This window comes from Macrobrachium rosenbergii, chromosome 49 (genome assembly GCF_040412425.1).
Source record: "Macrobrachium rosenbergii isolate ZJJX-2024 chromosome 49, ASM4041242v1, whole genome shotgun sequence".
NCBI classification, from domain to species: Eukaryota; Metazoa; Arthropoda; class Malacostraca; order Decapoda; family Palaemonidae; genus Macrobrachium; species Macrobrachium rosenbergii.
This window is the reverse complement of record NC_089789.1, coordinates 32,698,606-32,709,159: the sequence shown is the minus strand read 5'-3', so window position 1 is coordinate 32,709,159 and position 10,554 is coordinate 32,698,606.

Genomic DNA, 10,554 nt, shown 5'->3' with positions numbered 1-10,554 from the left:
AATCCATTGTCGCTCTTCGCCCTTTCTATTTTTTCATAGACTTTGTGTTGCTATTTGCTATTTTCGCCATAGATCGACGGATGCGCTGTCATGCAAAGCCTGTCATTTTTATGGTTTAAATTATTTTTCACGTGTACAATGTTTTTCTTTGATACAGAGTTGCTGTATCTTTCACATTATGCATACGTTTTATCCAAGCCGTCCCAATCAATATCTTTGAAGATATAAATGAGAAAAATGTGGAAAGGATGAGAATGGTTCCTGTTTTTGTGGAAAATCTCATTCCAAGACATTCTTTTTATTAACATCGCTTTCAACTTGACAAGGAATTTGTTGAACCAAGAGCTGAACCGTGAATAGTATCTTCGTGTGGTGTTTTCTGTAGGCATGGATATATATCACACAGAATATATTTATTCTAATTATACTCACTACTAACAACTTGAAAGCTATTTATCCTTACCTAACTTAACTTACAGTAACACGAGTTCATGTAGTATGGAACGCCTTGCCTGATTGGAGGAGTCATCGTCCAATCAAAACATCAAGCCTCTCTCAGTTGCCGGACTCATCGTGTGATTCAGGAAAGGTTGCACAGTGCTCCTTCACCACCTCACAGAGACAAGTTTCCACAGCTATGGAAGACAGGAAAGATACAAGAAAATGTTAATACCTTGTGAAAAATACATGAATGTATCCTCGCATGGCGTTATAATATTCATTGAGAAACAAATTATTTGCTACGTGGAAATCATTTAAAACAATACTCACAGTGGCATGATTTTTGAAATGGAGAAACAAATCCAAAGTTACGTGTGGGTACAAATATTTATAAATGAAAATCAACAGAGAGCTTTCGGGAATCTGTCCGATTCCCGAAAGCTCTGTGTAGAAATTTATTTCTTAATATATTTTAACCCATATGTAACTGTGTCATTGTTTCTCCATTTCAAAAATAATGCTACTATGAGTGTTTCTTAAAACGATTTTCAAGTAAAAAATATTGTGATAATTCTACTCCACAGTTTATATTGAGTGACAAATAAAGAAGCTAACCACAGCAACATTCAGTTCCAATTGTGTTTTTTGTAACGAGGTTTTAGCAGCAAGTAACCATCATGGGTACATAATAAATAACTATGTCGGGAATAAAAGATTTCTCAGAAAAGGGGCACAAGTCCCCAACACGTAATTATATATATATATATATATATATATAATAAATAAATATATATATATATATATATATATATATATATATATATATATATATATATATATATATATAAACACATATATATATATATATATATATATCACACACACACACACACATACACACACACACACACACACACACATACACATTATTAATATATATATATATATATCATATATATATATATATATATATATATATATATATATATATGTACAGTATATACATATATCTGTATATATATACATATATATATTTTATATATATATATATATATGATTATATATATATATATATATATATATACGTATATATCATTAATGTGTATCTGCAATTTCACTGTGTAATGAATTTATACTTCTGTTATATTCGTTGATAAATTACCAGTAAATTAACCAATAACTTAAATTCTTGATTATGAAAATTTTCGTCACTGAGGAGAAAAACAGTTGCTCATTTTAATTATGACAAAGGATAATTCTTATCGTTAACTTTTATGTAATGTCTTCTTTGTTATCTCATTCTATATAATATCTTAATTAACAATAAATTTGCAAGTTGACGTATAAGTCATCAGATGCTTAATCAATTACCACAAAGAAATCGGCACTATTTAGGAAATGGGACTCTTGAAACCAATGTCTTCTATTATGATGTAACAGAGTACATTATTAGTTTTTTCATGATTATGCATCATCAACACCTAAGTTTATAAAGCGTTGATGCTTGCTTCATCTTTGATCATTTTATTTAGAAATCAAGCGATGATTCAACTTATTGCAACATGGAAAATAACACTTTTAAAAAGTTGTTCCAGGGTAGAACAATTTCATTTTTGTAATCGCTTTTGAAAGGTTTCCAAGATCATAACACATTCAGTACCTCTAAGGCAATTATTCTTTTTTGATACGACTGATTATATTGGCGTTTTGCTAACGTTTAATAATTATAGATCATCCAAGACTAATTATATATAGCATTAGAATCGGTAATATTTTTGGTGGCTTTATCGACTAACATTTAGATAATTCAGGACTTTTACAGCACATAAATCTTTAGCATTCATGAAATATGGTACAACATTAAATAGCACTAAACACTGTACTCTGAGTTTGCCCGAGTATATTTTAGTTTTTGTAAATCAGCTAATGATCATAACTCACACAAGAGTCAATTTGTAAAGCATTGAAAACCGGAATATATATTTTTATTAGGAGGTTTAATCCATAATCGTTCCAATAATTCGACATTTTCAACTCTAAATTCGGCAGCATTTGGCTAAATATAACAAAAACAGAAGTGATGTCTCACTGAAGTTGATCAAGTTTATCTTCTTTTCGAAAATCGTGCGAGGAATCTCTTTTTGTAAATCATCCGGGTGTTCAAACTTTTGCAACACGAACTTGAAAACTGACGTCACAACATCTAGATTCAATAGCCACAAATTAATAAATCAATTCGTGCTGCGAAAGATGAACCCTCGGAAAATCAGCACCGTTTGCGAAGGACGAGACTTGAACAGCAGTTTCCTGTTTCTGTTTCTTGAATATGGCCGAGTACAATTCTCCTTTTTTTTTTTTTTTTTTTGCCAACTTTTAATGAGCTCCTTCGCGTTTGAAGGAGTTAAACTGAAGAGGTGGAGAAGTGTTTAGCCTGGTGAGAAAAAAAGGATGTGAAGCTGCCACTAAGCCTCCTTATTGGATAACTTTTTCTTCCTTGAAGCCTCTAATGAAGGAGTCTCGTTTTCTCCCAAGTCTTCCTTCGCGTGTAAATTGGTACATATTAGATAAGATGATATAGGTAAAAAAAAGAATTCCTCTCGTTTTCATTGGCTCTGTAATGAATATCAGTGAAAATGATTTATGACTGGTAATAATGTCTGGACCATACAGAAACTTAAATCTTAGTTTTCTTATTTTAACGAAGTTATATAGATTATTCTCTATGCTCTTCCGTTATAGAGGTGAAAATTCCATTTCCTATTAGTGTTGTTGTGTGTGTATATTGCTGTTACTGTTGTTCTGGAAAATCAAGAAAATTTCGTGGAATAAAATGTTCATATACAAAAAGGGAGAAGAATGTGAATGTATTATTATTATTATTATTATTATTATTATTATTATTATTATTATTATTATTATTATTATTATTAGAGAATGTCATACTACAGAAGAAAGTGAAAGGATTTCGTAAAATTTATGCAATAAAACAATATGGCAAAAAGCTAAAAGGAGAGTTAGCATGAACATTTATATGTCATACATCAAGGCACGAATAAAGCATTACAAGTTTACCTTTTCTACTATATGTGAAATTGTAGTAAAAAATGAGTAGAAGACTGAGAAGGCCTCAGATACAACACCATTTTTTGGCAAATAATGTTCTTTTAAACAAAAAACATAAATATTTGATAAAAAAAAAATAAAACTGGGGAAGTGACGCAAGTAGCTGGTACTTACGCGCACACACACAGAGACACAGACACATACATACATACATATATATAGATATATATATATATATATATATATATATATATATATATATATATATATATATATAGACTTTGTTATAGACTTTAATAATGCCACCATTTGGCAACATTAGGTCCTGATGCATTCTCGCGACAGGCATTCAAGCGAATTACCGATTTACCAGTTCTCTATTATAAATACTTCCGAGATTTCAAGTAGACAAACTATTAAAACATGCCCTTAAGCTATTAGACAGTTATTGATAATAAGGAGTAAATTCCTTCATGCAGCGTTAAGAAAAAGTTACTCATTGACAGAGAGACACAGACAGACAAATAGACAGAGAGAAGGAAATGGACAGAGAGTTAGAGAGGGAGAGAGAGAGAGAGAGAATAATTAAGCTCTCGTAATTGGAATGGTAGCCATTAAAGTCAACTAAAACCTCTATGCAGTTTACAAGATAGCCTTGTAATCCTTGGAACATAACGGGCATTATATATATATATATATATATATATCTCTCTATATCTCTATCATTATATATATATATATATATATATGTATATATATATATATATACATATGCATATATATATATAGTTATATATATATATATAGTATATATATATATTATATATATATATATATATATATATATATATATATATACATATATATATATATATATATAGTGCCGATACCTAATGATAGAAACGTAAATTCTGACTGTGAATATTCAAGCAAAGTAGAGTCAGCCAACCTGATGAAAGTCATTCACAAATATAGTCATCCTTATTTAGTGTCGTAAATCTAATGGATATTAGGTTTGATTTGCAATGACATTTTGTGACAGCCACTTTACTGTGAGTAGTTATGAAGCTGATGTTTACACGTTTGGGAGTACTGAATTTCATGTCAACTTTAGAATTGACGTTTACCAGGGCTAACATATATACAGGTCTTGACTTATACAAAAGTATTTGTATAGACACATTTGCCTCTACACATTTATATATATATACTTATATATATATATATATATATATATATATATATATATATATATATATATATACATACATACATATCTATATCAGCAAATGAGTGTGTACAAATAGTATCATCTTCACTGTAATAATATGGCCTGTATAAGTGTTAGTCTGTTAAACTCCAGACATGATTTGAATTCTAAATTTGATATGAAATTCAGTACTGTTTGCGCAGACATCAGCTTCATAATTGTACAGAGTAAAGTAAATGTTGTGTCACAATTGTTGTAAATTCGACTTGATATTCAGCATATTTGATCTGCGTTACGACACTAAGTAACGATGACTATATTTGTGAATGATTTTCATCAAGCTGGTAGTTTGGCTAAAATATTCACAGCCTGAATTTACGTTCTGTAGGCTGGGTATCGGTAATTTGTTATTTATAATTTACACACACACACACACACACATACATATATATTATATATATATGCTGGTAGTTTATATATGTATATATATATATAGCCTATATATATACATACATATATATATATATATATATATATATATATATATTATATATATATATAAAATTGAATGATCAACACTTTAACATAGAAGCATCAGGCCAAAGCATATTCATTACATTTCCTGACTAAATATTAAGGCAAATTTTCTTCCCGTATTTCAACATTGTTACACCAACGTGAATATATTTTACACCAAGCCACAATAAGAAAGTTATTATATCATTACAAAATAGAGCTAGGTAGTAAATAAATATAGCTTTTAGATAATTTGAGCTAAAAGGAATGCTGGGTAACTTTCCTGCCCAAAATATTATGGAAACGCATTTTTTTAAATAAACGAACGCATAACACTTCTCCCCAAAAATGACCAAGACAAAGAATTTAGCCTTGCAGAAATTCATCAGACATTAAACTTTCATCTAGTGTCCTAGTACTGTATAACTGTAACGTGTACTAGAAAAGTACACTTAAACAAAAGAACAATGATATATAAAACCGAGACTGTGAACTGAATCTCACTCTGTTGTCATAAGTGGCAGCGTCTGAAATAAAATCTTTTGTGCATATGGCGTTAATTAGAGAGAATTTTTAAAAGAATATGTCATTAAAATAAAAAAATGGGGGTAGAACAACTTGAAGTTTTAATGGTAGCTTTCTTAATGAAGCTAATCCCATCAGTTTAATAGAAGTAAGTTGATGATGAATGACGAAAGAGTTCATAGATGTTAAAGGAAAATTCCCCTTCTTCTGAAGAGAAACGATTATCCAATTATCATAGCTACAGTGACTCTGATGACGCACTAATTCCAAAATACGCAAATCGCACAGGCATCGCCGAACCCTCTTTATAGAATTATAACCAAGGGAATTTGATCAAATTGGATGCATCTTTACGAAGGCCTAAATCCACAGAAACAACTCATGAGAAATCTTGAGAACCTCTTATTAATTCAGAAGAAATCAATGCAATATGAGAGCAAATTCGACTCTTAGTAATACGACGCAGCATACACCAATTATGCAACTAGCAAATCGCTTAGCTGTAACAGCTTCAGAATCAAACGAGCGTTATGTGCAATCAATGTACAGTGCGTGCTTGCTAAGCCCGTCTTAAATTAGACGAATAAGGAATGGCTTCTTCGCCTTGCAGAACGAGAGACAAAGCTCGTTTCCGAACAAGAATATCATGTACTCAGACAGCATATCATATTAGCATTTGGGACTCCGCAGTCTAGAGACTGCCAGGTATCGTCACTGGTACCCAGCGAACTATTTACTTGAAACACGAGTTTCATAAATTCTCACGGCTATATGCATTTGTTACTTTTGGCTAATGATTTGTCGTTAATGTACCGTATTGGTTCACTATAGACAAAAATATATTCGTTTATATATATATATATATATATATATATATATATATATATATATATATATTTATATATATATTTATATATATATATATATATATATATATATATATTCATTATTTATATTATATTCAACAATATATTGACTAAATAACTCATTGGATTATAAATTCTAATAATGGTTAGAAACCATCTCATTTAACATCCGTAGAGAGCAAATAATTGCAACCATTGTCGGTATATTGTACTTTTATTTTCAAGGTCAACAGTCAAAACTAGCGTAACTTTTAAAAATAGAGAAAACTAAATGGCCTAAAGAAAGGGTACGTTTAGGTTCGAAAAACATATTTTGGACAAGATTCATCTGTCAACCACTTGAAAACTGCATTGCAAAATTTCCATGTCGAAGCTTTATCGTTAACTCAGTCATAGGCAACACTAATATTCAACAAGAAAAATATGAATTCATATGCATGGCCAAAACTTTCTTGTACATGCCCAAATCAATCTAGAAAAGGTATCAAAGATTCCCGTCTGCATCCTGAAAAGTCTTAAAGATCCGTCCTTTCATTAACCTCAAATATCATCAAAGAATGTAGATTGACCTGTAATGTAACTTTTGAAGATTCCCGTCTGCTTCCTATAAAGACTTAGAGGTTCGTTCTTTCACTAACCTCAAATAGCATCAAAGAATGTAGATTGACCTGTAATGTAATCTTTGCAATCAGCAGTTATGCCGGCCTTCGAATGCGCTCATTTTTGCGTAACCCCCACTTACTGGGTAAAATGATAAATAAAAACCAGAAAAAAACCACAACCATACACTGTGCTTAGTTCAGACGATAGTACATTGCATAATATTAAGAAGTAACTCAGAAAACCGATCTGGATCTTCACTACCCTGACCGTTTAGATCTTCTTTGATCTGTGAAATTACCCTTGAATATGTCAGCAGCACAGTCTCATTCTAGGTAATTCCTGTGACGATATACGTTAAGCCTAATCTCAGTAAACTACCAGATCCTGACCTTATGATATGCTGCAGCAATAAAGTAAGACTACTCTACCCCTGGAATGTGGAAGTCCATCTTAGGAATATTTTTAGAGGTATTTCAGTCATGAGTTTTAGGTCGCATCTGAAAACAATGCATTTCAGTCTCAGGTAATTGGTTCTAACATAACTAACAATAGCTGTTGTTGTTTTAGTAGGAGAGGTCGTCGTGGTATAAATACCGTATTATGTATTTTTAAACAACGAACTAAAATATAAATGTTATCTTTTTCTTAAGCCACATTCTGCCAAATCTTGACAAGCGATGCTAGAATCGTGTATCATCAATGAAATTATTTATTCAAAACGGCCAATTACATAAATGAAGATACATCAATTCCATAATATGAAGTGGCTGTTCAGACTCCAAGCAAATAAGCTAAAGACTTGAATATATACAGTTCGGATACAAAAGGATTAGGGGCAATAGAGCTGCAGAGTAATGAGTCTAACGTTCTGAATAGTCAAAAGTTGTTTGATACCATGAAAACGATTCTATCTATTGACTTACGCAGTGACAAGGACGAGTAACTTAAAACCAATATACTAAGCTGGTGTAGAAAGCAGTACTTAAGTCGAACTTAAACCTGACAAAAGACGATCATTTAATTTCTGCACAACAGATTTTGTGAAGGTGAACTGTACTGGAAGAGAATGTTTAATTTGACGGTGAGTATTTGGGTCAACCACGAAGGTGATTCGCACGGAATTCAGTATTCGAATCTGGTTCCACGAAAAGAAGAAAAAACAGTTGATAAACTGATTGTACTAATATGAAAAATCTTCTTGGTGAAAATCAGCTTTTTTTTTCATTGCTTTCTTTTTATTTTGCTGATATCCTTGGTCCATCTTTCAAGAGTTGCGCCTGTCTTGCCCTTCAGAGTTACTCCACGTCTTTGTTAGATTCTGGTTCTACTTTTTTTTTTTTTACGCAACCCTAGGCTATACAACGCCTTCTGGTTGGCCGCAACATCTCTCGAGTAGGTTCAAGTTTTTGAAGGTATTTTATCATTGACACCAAAAATCAGTTAACAACCATTGATGATCTAACATAGCCTCCACATCAAAGCCACACTCGCACAAAAGAAGTCTTAACTCCCAATGTGACTGAGAGAGAGAGAGAGAGAGAGAGAGAGAGAGAGAGTTTGCGCTTTCTATCTTTCACACTGTCAACAGTCTTTCAGCCAATTTGTTATCCATTTATTACCCAGCGCGGCAGATGATCCATGATGGCGGAATCAATTAACCAGCTGCTACAATACGTGACAGGATGATCTGAGCGAGAGGAGATGGGATGGCAGGCCCCCGAACCGTCGGGTTTTGGCCGGGATGGATGGACGGCCCTACTGGGCCTGGTGGGGTGGGTGGTCGAGGTGGGGCGGGGGCGTCCTTTGACCCTGATGGAGAGCAGCAGGAGGGAGATAGGCGATGGGGGCGTCTGGATGAAATCGGCCTCTCTGATGATCATGCCTGTCCTAATGGGGTTTCCCCCATTGTCAATTATGTTACTTTCGCTATTAATTACCTCATCAAGTCACTCCCCGGAGATCAAGAGTTCGCGCAGCTCAGTTGGCCTTCTGATTAGTTCTGATGTGTGTCCAAAATAGGCGGTGACACGAATTTGATTATTCGCATTTCGCGATCTGGGTTCTCCCGCTGGTCGTGTAATGTTATCCGGCGAACGTAATAAGCACAGAAGTTCGGGGTTTGAGTATAACTCACGGACAGTTTCCAGACGACGCGTTTCTGATTCGGAATGAGGCTATTACAGTATACGTCTTCAGGAGCCAACGATATTTATTAAGAGACTTTTTAAATAAGCATCCAGTTCTCGAACCTTTGGTTTTATTGCATTTTACTATCAATATTACCCTTTAGATTCTCCTATGATATTACACACACAAACCTTCGGAAAAATAGCATGATCGCAATGTATATTCAATCTTTAACACTAGGAATCTTTTGGATGTTGCTAAAAAAATAACGTTGGAAGTGACAGTATACCTGCCAATAAAGACAGGGCAAGTTTCATCGAAAATTCATATTGACTTTGATAGTGATGGTCAGGTATGAATGAGTCATATGATTAAAGTTGCATTAGATATCGTCACATTATATAAGACACTTCTTGGCATGGAAAATAGTGGGGATAATAGATATACGACTAAGATATTTTGAGTGGGACATGACACCTCAGTAGAACAGCCTTTCTTCAATGTTAAGACCCATTTTTACAAAATAAATGTATAGTAAGATATCCAAGAAAAAATGAAATGACAAAATGTTATTGTTGAGATTTTTGCCGATGAAAAAAGAATATAAAGTCTTATATTTTTGCACTTCTGTTCATAATGCTTTGTATATATCAGTGCTTACAAATATATAAGTAACCAATCTCAACACACAATATATGCATACATATTATGTATATCACTATATACAAAAATATAAATAACTTAGTCTAAATAAACACGCTTAATACATTATATGCCTAACACACACACATACATACATAAATAATATACATGCATATATATATATATATACACATATATATATATATACACATATATATATATATATATATATATATATATATATATATATATATATATATATATAGAGAAGAGAGAGAGAGAGAGAGAGAGAGAGAGAGAGAGAGAGAGAGAGAGAGAGAGAGAGAGAGAGAGATGTTATATCAAAATAAGAAATAAAACTTCATCATTATGAAAAATATATGCATAATTATTACAATAATTAATTCTTAATCCATAACGGAAATGAGTACCGGTATAGAGTGGAAAATAATATCGAAATGTCCCCTAGTTCGTGGAGTCTTCGTAATTTACATTAATTATTTTTTTTATAATTAATTTTTTTTTAAATATCCTGCATTTATCTTGTTGCCGTATGTGCTA